The sequence below is a fragment of the Salmo salar genome, chromosome 29 (genome assembly GCF_965601325.2).
Source record: "Salmo salar chromosome 29, fSalSal1, whole genome shotgun sequence".
Lineage (NCBI taxonomy): Eukaryota > Metazoa > Chordata > Actinopteri > Salmoniformes > Salmonidae > Salmo > Salmo salar.
Window position 1 is genome coordinate 9,324,280 of NC_138319.1, and position 21,448 is coordinate 9,345,727.

Here is a 21,448-nt window from a genome sequence, read left to right on the forward strand (position 1 = left end):
AGACTTTAGAGAGGCAGGGTAGGATAGGTATAGGTCTGTAGCAGTTTGGGTCAAGAGTGTCCCCTCCTTTGAAGAGGGGGATGACAGCAGCTGCTTTCCAATCTTTGGAATCTCAGACGACACGAAAGAGAGGTTGAACAGGCTAGTAATAGGGGTTGCAACAATTTTGGCAGATCATTTTAGAAAGAAAGGGTCCAGATTGTCATGCCCGGGTGATTTGGAGGGGTCCATATTTTGCAGCTTTTTCAGAACATCAGCTGACTGGATTTGGGAGAAGGAGAAATGGGGAAGGCTTGGGCGAGTTGCTGTGGGGGGTGCAGTGCTGTTGACTGGGTTAGGGGTAGCCAGGTGGAAAGCATGGCCAGCCGTAGAAAAATGCTTATTGAAATTCTCAATTATAGTGGATTTATCGGTGGTGACAGAGTTTCCTATCCTCAGTGCAGAGGGCAGCTGGGAGGAGGTGCTCTTATTCTCTAAGGACTTTACAGTGTCCCAGAACTTTTTTGAATTTGTGTTGCAGGAAGCAAATTTCTGCTTGAAAAAGCTAGCCTTGGCTTTTCTAACTTCCCTGAAAAGTTGCATATCACGGGGGCTGTTCGATGCTAATGCAGAACGCCACAGGATTTATTCAGACCCCTTGAATTTTTTCACATTACGTTACAGCCTTATTCTAAAACTGATTAAATAGTTTTTTCCCCCTCATCAATCTACACACAATACCCAATAATTACACCACAAAAACAGGCATTTAGACATTTTTGCAAATGTATTATAAATAAAAAAATAAATGTCTGATTTACATTAGTATTCAGACCCTTTACTCAGTGCTTTGTTGAAGCACCTTTGGCAGCGATTACAGCCTTAAGTCAAGTCAAATCAAATTGTATTTGTCCCATGCGCTGAAAACAACAGGTTACCTTACAGTGAAATGCTTACTTACAAGTCCTTAACCAACAATGCAGTTTAAACTTCTTAAAGTGTAGGGGGCAGTATTTTCACGGCTGGATGAAAAACGTACCCAAATTAAACTGGTTACTACTCTGGCCCAGAAACTAGAATATGCATATCATTATTCGATTTGGATAGAAAACACTCTGAAGTTTCTAAAACTGTTTGAATGATGTCTGTGAGTATAACAGAACTCATATTGCAGAAAACAACCTGAGAAAAATCCAACCAGGAAGTGGAAAATCTGAGAATTGTAGTTCTTCTTTTGAATCCTTATCGAAACTACAGTGTCTGTGGGGTCACGTTGCACTTCCTAAGGCTTCCATTGGCTGTCAACAGCCTTCAGAAAGTTATTTAATCCTTCTCCTGTTACTGGGCAGATAATAGTAGCTCAGTCAATGAGTGGACTGCCTATGGACAAAGCACTTGGGTATGCGCGATCCCGAGAGCACGCCGTACCTTATTTTTCTCCTGGAATGAATACGCTATTGTCTGGAATGAATGGAATATTATCGCAATTCTACATTAAAAATAGCCTAAAGATTGATTGCAAACAACGTTTGACATGTTTCTACTAATGGTAATTGAACATTTTGACTTTTCGTGTCTCGAATCACGCTCGCGCATTATGCCTTTGGATAGTGACCTGAAGGCACGAACAAAATGGTATTTGGACATAAATATGGATTATTTCGAACAAAAATAACATTTCTTGTGGAAGTAGCAGTCCTGGGAGTGCATTCTGACGAAGATCAGCAAAGGTAAGAGAATATTTATAATACTAATTCTGAGTTTAGTTGACCCCGAACTTGGCGGGTGTCTGTATAGCTTGCTGTGATGGCAAGCTATGTACTCAGAATATTGAAAAATGTGCTTTCTCCGTAAAGCTATTTTAAAATCTGATACAGCGGTTGAATTAAGGAGTTGTATATCTATAATTCTTTAAATAATTGTTATGTATTTTGTCAACGTTTATGATGAGTATTTTTGTAAATTGATGTGCTCATTCACCGGAAGTTTTGGTGGGAATACATTTTCTGAACATCACGCGCAAATGTAAAATGCTGTTTTTGGATATAAATATGAACTTTATCGAACAAAACATACATGTATTATGTAACATGATGTCCTAGGAGTGTCGTCTGATGAAGATAGTCAAAGGTTAGTGCTTCATTTAGCTGTGTTTTGGGTTTTTGTGACATATATCCTTGCTTGGAAAATGGCTGTGTGGTTATTTTTGTCTATGTACTCTCCTAACATAATCTAATGTTTAGCTTTTTCTGTAAAGCCTTTTTGAAAGCGGACAATGTGGTTACATTAAGGAGAAGTGTATCTTTAAAATGGTGTAAAATAGTAATATGTTTGAGAAATTGAAATTATGATATTTTTGCTGTTTTGTATTTCGCGCCATGCTATTTCACTGGCTGTCGAATAGTGTGGGACGGCCACGTTCCACCTTGCCCAGAGAAGTTAAAAAATAAAAGAAAGAAAGAAATAAAAGTAACAAACACTTAAAAAGCATCAGTAAAATAACAATAGCGAGGCTATGTACAGGGGGTACCGGTACAGAGTCAATATGGGGGCACCGGTTAGTCGAAGTAATTGAGGTAATATGTACGTGTAGGTAGATTTATTAAAGTGACTATGCATAGATTATAAACAAAATAGCTGCAGCGTAAAAGAGGGGAGGGGTGGGGCAATGAAAATAGTCTGGGTAGCCATTTGATTAGATGTTCAGGAGTCTCATGGCTTGGGGGTAGAAGCTGTTTAGGGATCAGGAGCCATGAGACTCCTGATCCCTCTAGTGGTGTGGGGGCTGTGCTTTGGCAAAGTGGGTGGGGTTATATCCTGCCTGTTTGGCCCTGTCCGGGGGTATCATCGGATGGGGCCACAGTGTCTTCTGATCCCTCCTGTCTCAGCCTCCAGTATTTATGCTGCAGTAGTTTATGTGTCAGGGGGCTAGGGTCAGTCTGTTACATCTGGAGTATTTCTCTTGTCTTATCCGGTGTCCTGTGTGTATTTAAATATGCTCTCTCTAATTCTCTCTTTCTCTCTTTCTGTCTTTCTCTCGGAGGACCTGAGCCCTAGGACCATGCCTCAGGACTACCTGGTATGATGACTCCTTGCTGTCCCCAGTCCACCTGGCCGTGCTGCTGCTCCAGTTTCAACTGTTCTGCCTGCGGCTATGGAACCCTGACCTGTTCACCGGACGTGCTTGTTGCACCCTCGACAACTACTATGATTATTATTATTTGACCATGCTGGTCATTTATGAACATTTTAACATTTTAACATTTTGACCATGTTCTGTTATAATATCCACCCTGCACAGCCAGAAGAGGACTGGCCACCCCTCATACCCTGGTTCCTCTCTAGGTTTGTTCCTAGGTTTTTGGCCTTTCTAGGGAGTTTTTCCTAGGGAGTTTTTCCTAGCCACCGTGCTTCTTTCACATGCTTTGCTTGCTGTTTGGGGTTTTAGGCTGGGTTTCTGTACAGCACTTTGAGAATATCAGCTGATGTACGAAGGGCTATATAAAAATAAATTTGATTTGATTTGATTTGTTTAGAAGCCTCTTGGACCTAGACTTGGCACTCCGGTACCGCTTGCCTTGAGGTAGCAGAGAGAACAGTCTATGACTAGGGTGGCTGAAGTCTTTGACCATTTTTAGGGCCTTTCTCTGCCACCACCTGGTATAGAGGTCCTGGATGGCAGGAAGCTTGGCCCCAGTGATGTACTGGGCCGTACGCACTACCCTCTGTAGTGCCTTGCTGTCAGAGGCCGTGTAGTTGCCATACCAGGCAGTGATGCAACCAGTCAGGATGCTCTCGATGGTGCAGCTGTAAAACCTTGAGGATATGAGCACCCATGCCAACTCTTTTCAGTCTCCTGAGGGGGAAAAGGTTTTGTTGTACCCTCTTCACAACTGTCTTGGTGTGCTTGGACCATGTTAGTTTGTTGGTGATGTGGGCACCAAGGTACTTGAAGCTCTCAACCTGATCCAATACAGGCCCATCGATGAGCATGGGGGCGTGCCCAGTCCTCCTTTTCCTGTAGACCACAATCATCTCCTTTGTCTTGATCATGTTGAGGGAGAGGTTGTTGTCCTGGCACCACATGGGCAGGTCTCTGACCTCCTCTCTATAGGCTGTCTCGTCGTTGTCGGTGATTAGGCCTACCACTGTTGTGTCATTGGCAAATTTAATGATGGTGTTGGAGTCGTGCCTGGCCATGCAGTCATGAGTGAACATGGAGTACAGGAGGGGACAGAGCACGCACCCCAGAGGGGATCCCATGTTGTTACTTACCCTTACCATCTAGGGGCGGCCCGTCAGGAAGTCCAGGATCCAGTTGCAGAGGGGGGTGTTTAGTCCCAGGGTCCTTAGCTTGGTGATGAGCTTTGAGGGCACTATGGTGTTGAATGCTGAACTGTAGTCAATGAATAGCATTCTCACATAGGTGTTCCTTTTGTCCAGGTGTGAGAGGGCAGTGTGGAGTGCAATAGAGATTGCATAATCTGTGGATCTGTTAGGGCGGTAAGAAAATTGGGTTGGGTCTAGGGTTTCTGGGATAACGGTGTTGATGTGAGCCATGACCGGCCTTTCAATGCACTTCATGGCTACAGACGACAAGGCTGCCATCAATCCATGGTTTTTGATTGGGGTAAGTTTTGAAAGACACCATCAGTATCACATCATCTTCATCCACACCAAGCTACGAACATACATGGTAGGTAAAGGTAAAGTACATCGAAATAACTGGAGATAATATAAACACGAGGATGACTTGGAAGGTATTTTTGGGGTAATTACGTGGTAATACATGATAAATTACCATGTATGTTTATCGGTATTTCTTAGGTATTCCTTTGAAAGAGACTGGCATGACTATGTATTCCCATAGTATTAAACTGGTTCTTACTTGTACTTACCTTTAGGACTAAAATATGTTAGTATATACTTACATTTTGTGACTGTGTTCCTTGGTGTTTCTTATATATTATATTGAAATAGTGGCGTGACTAGGTATTTACATACTGTAGTTATTAGCTGTTACTTAGTTATACCTACCTTTTAACTTACTTGTATTTACCTATAATAAAACAAATGTACTTTTTATTTACTAATTAAGTATATAGTGCTTACTTGCTTGATTACTAGTAAGTAAGTTTAAGATTAAATGGTTACTACATATTATTTTTTTTACTATGTATTTACATATTAATTAACGGGCTTACCAGTGTTTTTAAAAAATATTTACCAGCATTATATTGACAGTGCTTACAATTCCTCATTCAAATAGCTCTTAATGTCTGTGTGCAATGAAATTATCAATAAAGTGCTGTATACTGCTGTTTTAAACATAATTCCTCTGATCATAACCCAAAATGTGGTGGTCTTGAGCAACTTCAGTCACTCCTGTACTATTACGGGCTCTAATTCTCATGAGTTACAGTGATGCTTCTGGATGCTTCTGCAACGGAAACAAACATTTCTTATTGGATAAGCCCAGGTTAGTCCCTCCCAGTTTCGGCCTGTTTGCTTCCATTTGGTTCATGGTGAATACACCTCAGGAATTCACAGCCATTGTTCATTTTGATTCACATAGGACTATGAACCATCCTGAACTAGGCCCTGTTCGAATACTCATCAAGTGCATCCTTCCTTCATCGCCTCTTTAAAGTCACTAATCTGACAAGACATAATTGATGAAAGCCTTGCAATGGAAAGCTATTTTACCCCAATCTAGTCATGTCAAAACAGTGATTATTCAAGGAAGGGAGGAAGTAAGGGGCTGATTCAATCTGTATCGTGGAAGATCCGTGGTGTAGCACAATTTAAATGTAAAGGTAATTTTTGAATGAGCCGACATATGCAGTGTTTACCGTGAAGGCAGTCTGCGAATGCGGGAACATTGCCTTTAAATTTCAATCACACTATAACATGCATCTTCCACGATTCCGGATTGAGTCGAGCCCTAAAGATTATTAAACATGGAGTAACCAAACAGGGAACTTGAATTGCTATGGGTGTCATGCAAATAGGCATGGCATAAGGACCCATGGATATTATGATGTTTCTACAGCCACCACAGCGTACGGATAGTGTGATGCACATTATAATGTTTTTCTGCTTCTATTTTCAGACTGTCTCCCTCGGGAGCGATTATAGGGATGCTGGACATTTGGGGAATATATCTGATAAACATTCAGGGTTCAGAATTCGGTTGCAAATAGGTGAATAAAAGAGGACTAATGCACGAAATACCAAAGATAAACAAGAAATGGTCCAAAGTTCAAGCAATGTTGTTTTTATGTAATATTTTATATAAGACCTCATCATCTCATGCACCAATTTGTAAGTCGCTCTGGATAAGAGCGTCTGCTAAATGATATGAAGTCTGAGGAGTGCTGTGGAAAATACTTCCTGTTTTCCGTATGTGGTCCGCTGACGCTTTAAGGGGACGGACCGATTATCCAGCTGGGGCAGCTGTTCATGACATTGCCTTCCCCCCACGGCCCACGCTGCACTGCCCTGGCCTCAGCCAATGGGAACTGAACCGCACCACCATCACTTCCAGTTTCGTGTGTGTACCCCATTTCCATAGCAGCAATTGATTCCCACCCCAACCCCATATTTTCTAAAGAAATACATTTACATTTACATTTAAGTCATTTAGCAGACGCTCTTATCCAGAGCGACTTACAAATTGGTGCATTCACCTTATGATATCCAGTGGAACAACCACTTTACAATAGTGCATCTAAATCTTTTAAGGGGGGGGGGGGGTTAGAAGGATTACTTTATCCTATCCTAGGTATTCCTTAAAGAGGTGGGGTTTCAGGTGTCTCCGGAAGGTGGTGATTGACTCCGCTGTCCTGGCGTCGTGAGGGAGCTTGTTCCACCATTGGGGTGTCAGAGCAGCGAACAGTTTTGACTGGGCTGAGCGGGAACTGTGCTTCCTCAGAGGTAGGGGGGCCAGCAGGCCAGAGGTGGATGAACGCAGTGCCCTTGTTTGGGTGTAGGGCCTGATCAGAGCCTGAAGGTATGGAGGTGCCGTTCCCTTCACAGCTCCGTAGGCAATAACATGCAATGAGATGAAATAACCAGACCAAAGACGAATCTATGGTTTTAACCAAAGTGCTGGGGAAGGACAGGAGAGGTTTAATGCATAACACATCTGTGTGGCTGCCTGAGGAATATGGAAGTATTTTATCTTTCTTTATTTCATATGGCGAGCAGTTAAATTCACTGGTACTACGGAAAGAAAATACTTATTAACAAGTAATATTAATAACTCTCCTTTATTAGCATTGACTGAGCAAGCTAAGTGTAAATGAAAATAAAATCAAGCGTTTCTTATTGGACAGGTGGTACCTCCCAGTTTTACTAATTTCCGGAGCGTTTTCCTCTGTTAACTTCCTACCAAATATGACCCTGGTGTCAACCTTTTTGGGTAACTATAGAAAGGTGTGTTGTTTAGCAACAAAACTGATGTGTGTGCAAGCGTGGAGCACAACAGGTGGGGTTGGCTTAGAATCAAAGGATTGTTGACAACATGTCAACTATATTTCCTTTCGAAATTTTTATTTAAAATATAAATACATTTGCACATAGAGAACTTGCTGTCTCTCAAATACATCGTTACAGTATTTTTTTTTACCCCTTTTTTCTCCCCAATTTCATGGTATCCAATTGGTAGTTATAGTCTTGTCTCATCGCTGCAACTCCCGTATGGACTCGGGAGAGGCGAAGGCCGACAGCCGTGCGTCCTCTGAAACACAACCCAGCCAAGCCGCACTGCTTCTTGACACAATGCCCACTTAACCCAGAAGCCAGCCACACAAATGTCAGAGGAAACACCGTACACCTGGCAACCGTGTCAGCATACACCGCGCCCAGCCCGCCACAGGAGTTGTTAGTGTGTGGTGGGACAAGGACTTCCCAGCTGGCCAAACCCTCCCCTAACCCAGACGACGCTGGGCCAATTGTGCGCCGCCCCATGGGTCTCCCGGTCACGGCCGGCTGCGACAGAGCCTGGACTCAAACCCAGAATCTCTAGTGGCACAGCTAGCACTGCAATGCAATGCCTTAAACCACTGCACCAATCAGGAGGCATACATCGTTACAGTTGTTGGTTAGCTATCTTTTGAATTTTTGCCAAATTAGCATAAACGTGACGAATCAAAACACCTCAAAACATGGTATCAATAACAAGATACAATGAGCTGAAACGACCCACGAATGATTCCCCACATTGCAGCTTCTTGTCATTGTTGCTAGCTATCTTGAACATCCATTTTCGTGAAGTTGTCAGCTAACCCATCTATACCATTTGGGACATTATCGTGACAGGCAGTATAGAGTCGATCGATCAGCAAGAACGTGAAGCAAGTCGACTAATTTAAGTATTCAAAAACCTGTTCTTCTGTTGACAGACAATCCACATTAGAGGTTGACACAGGAGTGAATATTCAAGCCAACTCTGGGTAAGTACAAGGGCTGCCTTCATTGCCAAAATCAGCTCTATCCAGGCAACTGAGCGCTGATCAGCAGCAAACTGAGAAGTTGCTATGGCTACTCACAAGCAGAGCGGCTGTATTGCATTAGTGGAATTAGTTCTCTCTCAGGGCATATCCGCCGGATTTAACTAACGGAAGTGGCTTTTCGTAGCATGTAGGAGAATTTTGAGAATTGGGAAAATTAGTGTGGTAGGTTAGGATAATTAGTTTAAGGTTAGGAAAAGGGTTAGGGTTAGCTAAAATGCTAAAATTGTCCCTGACGCGACTCAAATATATCTGGCTACAACAAAGCTTGCCCTGAGAACAGTCTTGGTTTCCACTAATGCAATTGTGCTGCAGAGTGGGGTCAGAAAGATTAGCAACTGGGAGGAAGATATTTCAAATTTTTGTGTGTAAAAATGAGCACTGGAAGGGACGGTGTGATTTTTATCGGAATGGGACAGGAAAGTTCCAGTTTATGGAACTGTTCCAGGCTAAGGAACTGTTGCGGGATCAGGCAAGTATGGGAAACAATTTGACAAGACGGGACAGGAATGAATATTCACTCCCGTGTCAACCTCTACTGTCCTGTCTTGTCCCGAACTTGACTCTAGAACTTCACTCCCATTCCTGCCGGAATCCCGCGGGACCCACAAGACCCGCAGGAGTCCTGTCCCGTGTCAACCTCTAATCCACATACCACAGCCTTGAGCAATCTCTCTCATTTGTTCATGTCTTCCATTATCCATCTCTTCATCCATTTAATATTTTTTCTATTGTGATAACATGCATTGTGTCCTTGTTGTGGCTTCCCCTTCATAGGGTAGTGATTTAAGCATGCATTCTTTGGGGAGGACACAGTGCCCTGCCTGTTGTGGCTTGTCCTGGCTTTCCTCTTTCCCCTTCCTCTCCAGTGCTAGTCAAATGGAAATGAAATAAATACCACCATTTCCACCCGAATATAAATAGTTTCATCTGCATGCTGAATCCTTACCCATCCTGGGTGTATTGAACTTTGTTCCCCCAAGGGGTCACAAAGGGTTCATGGTTTGAGGTAGCAGGAAGCGGAACTTTACCTCTGACAATGGCACGCTCTCCATACATACTTACTGGGTTCACATGCCTGCCCAGCCTATGGTTGACTTATACTTTGGTGAAAACATAAAAAAGAGTAATGGTAAAAGGGCCCCTGAGAATTCAATTCAGATGGTTTTGGGCTGGTGGGTTCATTTTCAGGGTGGGAATAACACCAGCCAACAGCAAAATGCTGGAAGATTTTGCCATTGGCTGGTAGAATGTCTTCTCACTCACTCACTCACTCACTCACTCACTCACTCACTCACTCACTCACTCACTCACTCACTCACTCACTCACTCACTCACTCACTCACTCACTCACTCACTCACTCACTCACTCACTCACTCACTCAATCACTCACTCACTCACTCACTCACTCACTCACTCACTCACTCACTCACTCACTCACTCACTCACTCACTCACTCACTCACTCACTCAACCATAAAAGGCTAAATGGGGAGTGTCAGGGCACACTGTACATACCTAAATGATTCTATGTCAAATTAGCTCTGGACCATCATGAAAATAAACATTAATGAGCAAACCCCCCTGAAATAGAGAAGGAGCTATAGATGTTGCATTAGATTGACAAACTATATATAGGCTACATGTACAGAGTACATTAGGTTATGTAGTGTTCCTTGAGCAAAAACAGAGGAGTTCTGTTCTAACACCTTTTCTCTGAATCTGCTGTTCAGTTTCAGCAGGCGCTGATTTTCAAATGAATCGAGTCTACCCTGGCTCGCTTTGCAGTGAAGAACAGTCCAACACAGCTAAAAAGACACTCACAGGCGGCAGAGGCAGGCAGGCCTGTGTTCAGTTTGAGGGACAGCATTTTGTCTGACACACAGGAAAGGTATCATCCATCTCTCCTGTTTTCTTGCGACCTTTTGGGCGGATTGTCATGGCTAGCCACCATGCATGAAATGCCATAGGATGAATCTGCAGGTAGCTAAAGCTAGCCAACTAGGTTCAATATTAGCTAGCTAGCTAACGTTAGGCTATAACTAGCAATGCAAATGGCTTTCTGAGATACAAATAATAATACTACACAGATCATACACGTAATGTTAGCAAGCGAGCCAGCACGCTAAAGTTTGCTAGCTAGCTAACAGTACTCTTTAACTTGCAAGGAAAACATCTTTCTGCCAAAATTATAAACTTGTAATATCAGAAAATATACTGTAGCCAGACTCTTACCCGTATACAGTGTCTATCGGAAAGTATTCAGAAACCTTGATTTTTTCCCACATTTTTTTACATTACAGCCTTATTCTAAAATTGATTGAACTGTTTTTTCCCCTCATCAATCTACATACAATGCCCCATAATGACAAAGCAAAAACAGGTTTGTAGAATTTTTTGCAAAAATATCACATTTATTTAAGTATTCAGACCCTTCACTCAGTACTTTGTTGAAGCACCTTTGGCAGCGATAACAGCCTAGAGTCTTCTTTGGTATGAAGCTACAAGCTTGGTACACCTGTAATTGGGGAGTTTTCCCCATTCTCCTCTGCAGATTCTCTCAAACTCTGTCAGGTTGGATGGGGAGTGTCGCTGCAGAGACTGGATTATGGATAAAAAATGTATTAAAAAAAAAAATGTCTCACCCATCTACACACAGTAGCCCATAATGACAAAATGAAAACATGTTTTTAGAAAATGTGTTGAAAATTAAATAAATAAATATCTAATTTACAAACAGTACCAGTCAAACGTTTGGTTGCTCCACTAAAAGTTTTGCGATTATGCTGCTGGATTTAATACGGTACTCTGCATCACTACTTCATTGCTCCAGACCAGCTCAAGGGGAAGTTAGAGCACTGATTATGCTTTTGTGTCCCAAGGTGCTACTGTGTCTCTAACTGACAATGAATGGGCGAAATAAACCTAAATAGAAACTGATAATTGTGCACAACTTCAGTATTACTTACTAAAACTGTTGTTACACTAAGGTTTTTATTCTAAGAGAAACTTAGACTACAATTAGGGTGTGGAAATGTTAGGATTAATTTGCTCTTACTTTAGTAGTGTAGCCTACTCCCGACCGATCACTTTGTACAGCACCTGAGTGGCGCAGAGGTCTAAGACACTGCATCACAGTGTACACTGTGTTGCTGCAGATGCTGGTTCAAAATCTGTGTGGTCCTTGAATGGGAGACCCATAAGATGACTTTAGGTTTTTGCTTTCTCTCCCTCTAAAAACAGAAAAATAATAATTCTAAATAACAAACTGGCTTTATTTACAAATTAGTAACCATGTCTCACCCCATGTTCAAGAATGGCTTTTTTTCCTCACTCATTTTACATTATTTGAAAACAAAATCATCTCCAAAACATTGTTCATTTTTTTAACAAAGCGATTATTATTATTATTATTATTATTCATTTAGAATTATATAAAAGCCCCTTGGATATTCTCACAGATATATTATTACCCGTGTTATTAGCAGGACAATATATATTGGTCATATTGGTCATGGCTTCCTAGTGGCGCACTATGGGATTGCCTTACAGTTCTCCAGCTGTATCCACTGAAATAGCGGTGGGTGCGCTAGGTTCAAGGCACGAGGGCAGGAGCTGCACACAGAAGACGGTCCTAGCCCATGGTGAAGGGAGGAAGGGGAAGGAGGGGTGGACCCCCACCACGCCCCACTGGGTAGCACAGAGCAACACTTTAAGGGGCACTGCACTAATAATGGCGCTGACTAGGGAAACACGCTGTTCTTAGTGCCATTCTGCACTTTCAAACTAAAACAATGTAACTATTAATGATATGAAAAATGCCCCTTAAATATGAATTCGGAGGGCAAATATTAATTTTATTTAGAGTAGTGATGGACAGCTGGTGGCATTTTGAAAACAGTTTTTCAAACACTTGTAGCCCGATTAGCAGCATAATCAAAGTGAGGACAATCGGCAATCTGCTTTATACCTATGGGCTATTGTAAACTGAAAGTTACACCTTTCCAGTACTCCTCACCCCACCCCAACCTCCACTATTAAAACAGTTACCATTCAGAAATGAGCTGTTTATCTAAAAAAAATGACATTGTGACCAAAGAGAACAGACGAAATTGACATTGTTTTTATCAAGCCAGCTGCTTTCGATGGTGCTACCCGTTCCAGGGTTAGGACTGTAACCACTTGAAAATGAGCTGTAACTGAGAGGATCACCAAAACTAAAGGTATTTTGGTTTCAGTGCATTTTCTTTTCAAAAAAATGTGTAGGCATACTGTGTAATAAAATCAACAATTAAATAAAGGTTCAATAAAAATAAAAAAATACAAATATTGTTCTAAAAACGTGAATGTGTTTTTGCAGAGCATACAACCATGCCGACGACCATCCGTGGAGATCAGTTGACAAAGGGCTGGACAACGGGCCACACCGAAAAAACGCATGGTTGCCAAGAAAGAGGTTAGTTTTGCTCGATTCTCAAATGATCTACCGTTTCTATCATAGGCCACTGTAATCGATGGGGGCTCAGAGCAGTACCATTCTGCTCATCTGATGAAGGTGCACAAGGATCAGATTCAAACTTTGAAGACCGAGATTGAAGGCAGACCAGCAGAAAGAGAAACATTATCTGAGGGCAGAGATACGGGCAACAGCTGACGCATTGGTCCAGAGCCAGGTCCATGCCAGGCACACCTGTGATCTCTGGAACTCCACCTCTGACAGGCAGAGTCAACATACCTGGCGGGTTCGTCAGGTCGTCGGTTCACCCTGACATTTCCATTCCTCTTGACGATTGTCAGAGAGTTATGCCGAGAATGATGCGTTGAAGTCACAATCCATGCCAGGCACACCTGTGAGCTCTGGAACTCCACCTCTGACAGGCAGAGTCAACATACCTGGCGGGTTCGTCAGGTCGTCGGTTCACCCTGACATTTCCATTCCTCTTCTGACAACAGAACTTGACCAAGGCAAATGTAGCTTACCAGTGAATCTTTGGGTGTTCATCATTAATACTGTGTCTCAGAAGTTCCTGTCGATGACTGATGCAACCCAAAAAAGCATTAAAAACAGAGTTTATGAGTACACCAAGAGAGTCTGGACATGGTCTGCTCTCCCTTATGTGAGGAATCAGGCACTTTCCCATGTTTACTACAGTGGGGGAAAAAAGTATTTGATCCACTGCTGATTTTGTACGTTTGCCCCCTGACAAAGAAAGGATCAGTCTATAATATTAATGGTAGGTTTATTTGAACAGTGAGAGACAGAATAACAACACAAATATCCAGAAAAACGCATGTCAGAAATGTTATAAATTGATTTGCATTTTAATGAGGGAAATAAGTATTTGACCCCCTCTCAATCAGAAAGATTTCTGGATCCCAGGTGTCTTTTATACAGGTAACGAGCTGAGATTAGGAGCACACTCTTAAAGGGAGTGCTCCTAACCGCAGCTTGTTACCTGTAAAAAAGACACCACGTCCACAGAAGCAATCAATCAATCAGATTCCAAACTCTCCACCATGGCCAAGACCAAAGAGCTCTCCAAGGATGTCAGGAACAAGATTGTAGACCTACACAAGGCTGGAATGTGCTACAAGACCATCGTCGGGGCCGGACCCTGGCATCAGGCTGGGGATTATCGACGCCCGCAGTGGGAAATTGAGGCAGCCAAGGCAGAGAGGCGGTGGTACGAGGCCAAGTACGCGCTGAAGGAGAAGCACGAGAGGCACCCCCAAGAAAATTTTTTGGGGGGGCACACGGGTAGTTTGGCTAGGCGTAAGAAGAGCCGGAAGCCAGCTACTCGTGGTTATATGGAGGAGCGTATGGGGTGGAGAGCGCTATGTTTCGCTGAGGAGCGCACTATCTCACCCATACGCACGCACAGTCCGGTGCGCGTTATTCCAGCCCCTTGCAGGTGCCGTGCTAGAGCGGGCATCCAGCCTGGTAGGAGGATGCCTGCGCAGCGCATCTGGTCGCCGGTACGCCTCCGAGGACCAGGCTACCCAACTCCCGCTCTACGCACGGCTACCATCAGGCCCCTGCACAGCCCAGTCTGCCCTGTACGAGCACCCCGCTCGTACAGGGCTACTAGTTCCATCCAGCCAAGGCGGGTTGTGCAGGAGGTAAGATCTAGACCGGCTGTGCGCCTCCATAGCCCTGGGTTTCCAGCTCCTGTCTCTCGTGCGGACCCGGAAGTGCGTCAACCCAGTCCGACTCGTCCTGTTCCCGCTCCCCGCACTAGCCTGGAGGTGCGTGTACATAATCTGGTAAGCCCAGTACCAGCACCACGCACCAGGCTACAAGTGCGTCAACCCAGCCTCGCCAGTCAACAGTCTTCATCAGAGCTGCCCGCCAGTCAACAGTCATCATCAGAGCTGCCCGCCAGTCAACAGTCATCGTCAGAGCTGCCCGCCAGTCAACAGTCATCGTCAGATCTGCCCGCCAGTCAACAGTCATCGTCAGAGCTGCCCGCCAGTCAACAGTCATCGTCAGAGCTGCCCGCCAGTCAACAGTCATCGTCAGAGCTGCCCGCCAGTCAACAGTCATCATCAGAGCTGCCCGCCAGTCAACAGTCATCGTCAGAGCTGCCCGCCAGTCAACAGTCATCGTCAGAGCTGCCCGCCAGTCAACAGTCGTCAGAGCTGCCCGCCAGTCAACAGTCGTCAGAGCTGCCCGCCAGTCAACAGTCACCAGAGAGGTCAGACTGCGCTGAACTGCCGGAGTGGTCAGACTGCGCTGAACTGCCGGAGTGGCCAGACTGCGCTGAACTGCCGGAGTGGCCAGACTGCGCTGAACTGCCGGAGTGGTCAGACTGCGCTGAACTGCCGGAGTGGCCAGACTGCGCTGAACTGCCGGAGTGGCCAGACTGCGCTGAACTGCCGGAGTGGCCAGACTGCGCTGAACTGCCGGAGTGGTCAGACTGCGCTGAACTGCCGGAGTGGTCAGACTGCGCTGAACTGCCGGAGTGGCCAGACTGCCCTGAACTGCCGGAGTGGCCAGACTGCCCTGAACTGCCGGAGTGGCCAGACTGCCCTGAACTGCCGGTGTGGCCAGACTGCCCTGAACTGCCGGAGTGGCCAGACTGCCCTGAACTGCCGGAGTGGCCAGACTGCCCTGAACTGCCGGAGTGGCCAGACTGCCCTGAACTGCCGGAGTGGCCAGACTGCCCTGAACTGCCGGAGTGGCCCGAGTGGCCAGACTGCCCAGACTGTCCCGAGTGGCCAGACTGTCCAGACTGTCCCGAGTGGCCAGACTGCCCAGACTGTCCCGAGTGGCCAGACTGCCCAGACTGTCCCGAGTGGCCAGACTGCCCAGACTGTCCCGAGTGGCCAGACTGCCCAGACTGTCCCGAATTGCCAGACTGCCCAGACTGTCCCGAATTGCCAGACTGCCCAGACTCTCCCGAATTGCCAGACTGCCCAGACTGCCCCCCGGCGATGCCAGAGTGGCCCGACAGCCTGGAACGGCCGGAACCAGAGCCACCTCCAGAAATAGGTGGGTTGGGGAGGGGGGGTGTAGCACAGTGCCGTCGTTGACGGCAGCCATCCTCCCTTCCCTCCCTTTAGAAAAGGGGATTTTTTTTTTTTTTTTGGTGTTGCTTGGGGTTATTTTTTAAGGTGCTTCTGGGGTAGCACCTTTAAGGGGGGGGTACTGTCACGTCCTGGCCAGTATAAGGTTAATTGTTTTTGTAGTTTGGTCAGGACGTGGCAGAGGGTATTTGTTTTATGTGGTTCGGGGTGTTGTGTTTGTGTAAAGGGTGTTTGATTTAGTATTTCTGGGTTTTTGGTGGATGGTCTATGTGGTTGTATTCTATGGTTAGTCTGGTGTGTGTGTTTCTATGTTTGGTTAATTGGGGTTGGGACTCTCAGTTGAAGGCAGGTGTTGTCTATCTGCCTTTGATTGAGAGTCCCATATATTAGGGTGTGTTTGTGTGTGTGATTGGTGGGTGATTGTTCTGTGTTTCGCCTTGTGCCTTACCAGACTGTTTTTGTTGATCGTTCGTGTTTTGTTATTTTGTACGTTCATTTTGAAGATAATTAAAAATCAAGATGAGCATTCACGTACCTGCTGCGTTTTGGTCCACATTTTCTGATGACGATTTCGCATTATCGTCAGAAGACGAAAACAATTGTGACAACTAATCACAATTCAATAGTACTTTTGTAATACAGTAAATAGCCTACAGTTAAGGCTATTTTCCAAACTAATATAACATTCAACTTTGAAATGAGAAACATCCATGGTCATATTTTGTGGTAACTGTAAATGTCTTCTTCTTATAATAATTCTAATAATATACACTACATGACCAAAAGTATGTGGACACCTGCTCGTCAATGGGCATTAATATGGAGTTGGTCCCCCCTTTTCTGCTATAACAGCCTCCACTCTTTTGGGAAGGCTGTCCACTAGATGTTGGAACATTGCTGCGGGGACTTGCTTCCATTCAGCTACAAGATCATTAGAGAGGTCGGGCACTAATGTTGGGTGATTAGGCCCGCAGTCGGCATTCCAATTCATTCCAAAGTCTTCAATGGGGTTGAGGTCAGGGCTCTTTGCAGGCCAGTAAAGTTCTTCCACACCAATCTGGCAAACCATTTCTGTTTGAAACTCGCTTTGTGCAAACTGTTGCCACGAAGTTGGAAGCACAGAATTTTGTAGAATGTCACTGTATGCTGTGGCATTAAGATTTCCCTTCACTGGAATTAAGGTTCCTAGCCCGAACCATGAAAAACAGCCCCAGATCATTATTCCTCCTCCACCTAGTCCGTCGGACTGCTAGATGGTGAAGCGTGATTCATCACTCCACGCTTGACATTGCGCATGGTGATCTTAGGCACTGCAGTCCCGTTCTGTGAGCTTCTGTGGCCTACCACTTCGCGGCTGAGCTGTTGATGCTCCTGAATGTTTCCACTTCACAATAACAGCACTTACAGTTGTCCAGGGCAGCTCTAGCAGGGCAGAAATTTGACGAACTATGGTCTTATGACGATGCCACGTTTAAAGTCACTGAGTTCTTCAGTAAGGCCATTCTATGGAGACTGCATGGATGTGTGATCAATTTTATACATGTGTTAGGAACGGGTGTGGCTGAAATAGCCAAATTCCTAATTTGAAGGGGTGTCCACATACTTTTGTATATATAGTGTATTTATTAGGTGGGACTTGCAAAGCGAAGGCTTTAAATCTTTACTTTTTATTATTATTATTTTACTCCTCTTCCACCGTTCAAACTAGAAATTCCGTTCAACCTTTAAAACATATAGACTGGTCAGGACCAGTGTGGTTCCGTACATCTTTTTGATATCTTTTATACTATTTCAGTTGTAAATTCTTTTGTCTTTCTTTTTGTCATCCAACCACTTTCATGGCATTTCCTCAATGTTCTAAAGGCGCAGTTTTGACATCATCCCTTCCAAAATTCCATTCACAGTAAATGCAACAATGCAACTTTTAACACAAATCATCTACTTTACTATTTGGCCAACAACTTAGACAAAAAGTTAAAGTATATGAAATCATCCTCTACTTCTCTGCCATCAAAATCTGTCAACAGAACAAAAATATCCACTATGGATTTAACGATACAGCTGTTTTAGTAACTGAATTAACTTTTTTTTTTCAACTTTTTCCCAAACAACTGCCATTTTGACCACTCCCTCAACAAGTCAGACAGAAACAGACCATATGAACAAAAATATCTTATTCCAATAAAAAGTTACAGCTGTTTTAGCAACTGCATCAACAACATTTTCTGCAACTTTTTATAAACAACTGAAATGTTGACAACTTTCCAAACAAGTTAGACAGAAGTTAGAGGGTATGACATCTATGTCAACTTCTCTGCTATTAAAATCTGGCAACAGAACAAAAATATCTAATGATACAGCTTTTTCAGAAACTGCATTAACAATTAAAACCTTTTAAAACCTTTTTCCAAACAACTTCCGTTTTGACCACTCCCCCAACAACTCAAACAAAAACTTATAGTGAATTAAATCTTTTTTTGCTTTTCAAATCTGGTTTACTAACCCATCAACTGCTCTTTTTATAGATGCAGTAAGTCATGTCAGATGCTAGCAGATTCATTACTTACCAACAACAGGTGCAAATTCATTGCTTTGTCTAACAACACTACCATGAATCTAGCATATTTGTGGGTCACAGTGCAATATTTATTTAGTTACAAAGCATGAATGTTTGTTAGCATGTTTCTCACACTGGCTTTAGCCATGGAGGGAGTAGGCAGAGGTGGGACCAAGTCTCAAGTCGAGTCCCAAGTAGAACGGGTTGAGTTTCGGGGTCAAGTCCAAGTCGTGCATTCTAAGAGCAAGTTGAGTCAAGTCACAAGTTTTTTCAAGTGAAGTCTCAAGTTATGTTAAAAACATACATACAAGCAATGACTTGTTCAAATACACATCTTTGTTTATTTATTGAGGCTACCAGACAGCCCTTTTCATTATTTTGTCTTCAACACATTTTCATTATGTAATAATTAATTTCAACAACAAATTCCAAACGCAAGCTTCATCAGTAAATTATACATTTTAAGTTCTTTTTTTGAGTCAATTACATTTTTGACCTGCGACCCCCAAAATGGAGTGGTTCAACGAGCTTGCAACCTCTGTACATGCACGCGAGCCCAGTTCGAACATACACACACAATCGCTCTGCAAATGAAGCCTGTCATTACAGCCATAAACGGTGATGCATTTTCATAACACAAGATAAAGAAATAAACTGTTTTACACCTGCATTTTGAGCTGAAAGTCATTCTTAAAAGTCAATATCAACTAGGGATATCATGTTACATTGTCACTTCTTTGAAATCCAGAGCAAGCAGGATCATATGGCCTACCTGTATGCAGCGGAGGCTGCAGGATCAGATGGAATGCATATGTCTGTATCCTTTTTCTTCCTCACAAATGTCACAATTATTTGGCCAGAATATGTTACATCTTCTTGTCATAAGTACTGAAGGCGGTGAGATGTTACATCTCTCTTAGAAATATAGTCAATAACACCACTGAGGCATGTAATTATAACCCACCTAAACTAGGCCTATTTTAAATCTGAAAATGAGCAATGAAAGGTAGCCTATTGCTGCGGCAAAGACGCATCCATAGCAGATTACTAAACGGTACTTTATATGGATAATATTAATGTAGGTAGGCTACTCTGTTTTTGCCAGGCAAAACCAGAGAAAATTAAACAAGCGCTTTCTGGTCGCTAATCTGGATAAGTGCGCCCGTTTTTGTGTGCCAATGCTGATGATTGGTCATTGGTCAACAACCAAGGTGCACAATTTTTTGGTTCTGAAGCACATATTAGATGTTTTTGCAAAAATAATTTGGAGCAACCCTCAAGTCTTCTCACTGCGCTAGCTCACCCAACCTGTGTTGATTGACAGTCCAATCAGAGTGCCAAGTTTGCGTTTCACCAGCCAATCAGTTTGGCTGTGTGGAGAGTAATCCACGGAGAATCTGCGCCACAAAATGACTGACAAATCGTTACAAGACCTGGCCAGATAATTTCAAGTCATCAGTCTCAAGTCAAAGTCGAGTCACGAGTCTTGAGGCTCCAAGTTAAGTCTCAAGTAATCAAATTTGTGACTCGAGTCTGAGTCTAAGTCACACTTCTGGGAACAGGCCTACCAGGGCAACTGTTGCATAGCAACAACTGCCTCAAACAACAACTGCAACAGTTCACTCTCTTCATATTTCACTCGATCACTTCTCATTGAACTTCTTTCAATTTTCACATGAAATAACTGTAGTTTAGACACTGACCACAACCGCATAACTACTGAGCACAACCACACAACTATTGTCCACACAACCACTAACTATAACTAGGGGTGTGCCGAGTAGTTGGACAAAACAAGTATCGTAATGGATATGGGCAATTTTCTGGATACGATTATGATCCAAGTATTTTTTGTAATTATCCATCTTTCTCATGTCAGTCAGTAATGTGCAAGGTTCTACGTGGTCTACAGAACTCAGCTGGCTGTCTATAAAGAGAAGGGCGGGCTGTTCATTGATCTTGCTGCTCTGATTGGATAGAGTAAAGATCTATTACTCCATCCACTCGCTTCATAATTTCACTCATCAGTTTTCCTTGCATGTTTTCGGTCTGATAATTTAGATTGCTGCTGCCTGCTACTATGATAAGGATGTTTGCTATCAAGCTATCAATGTGCGTAATGTCTAACAAGCGGGGCAAGGGTAGGGAAAAATATGAAACACTGATGCGCATTCTGACTGAGGGACAGCAAACGTGGCTGCCTGCTGCAAGCTGAGGACAAACACACACACAAACACCTCAGTGCAGTGCTCCTAATCTGTAGCTTTTTTGCAGTGAGAATGTGCAGGGAGGTATTTTGCCAACATTTACATAGGCATATTAAAACACTTCAGTTTTTTCAGATCACCAGTATCATCTGATCCGACTATCAACTGTCAATTTACGGATACGATTACGAATATGAGTATGGACATGTCGGCACACCCCTAACCACAACCACACAACTACTGACCACAACCACACAATTACTGACCCCAACTACTGACCAAAACAACACACCTACAGACCATAACTACTGACCACAACTACTGACTCAACTACTGAACACAACTCCTGACCACAGCTAATGACCACAATCACATAACTACTGACCACAACCACATAGCTACTGAGGGACCACAACTACTGACTACAACTACTGACCACAACTACTGACTACAACCACGCAACTAGTGACCACACAACTACTAAACCAGACAACTAGTCAACACAACCACACAACTGCTGACCACAACTACTTTTTTTGTAATTATCCATCTTTCTCATGTCAGTCAGTAATGTGCAAGGCTCTATGTGGTCTAAAGAACTCAGTTGGCTATCTATAAAGGAGAAGGGCGGGCTGTTCGTTGATCTTGCTGCTCTGATTGGATAG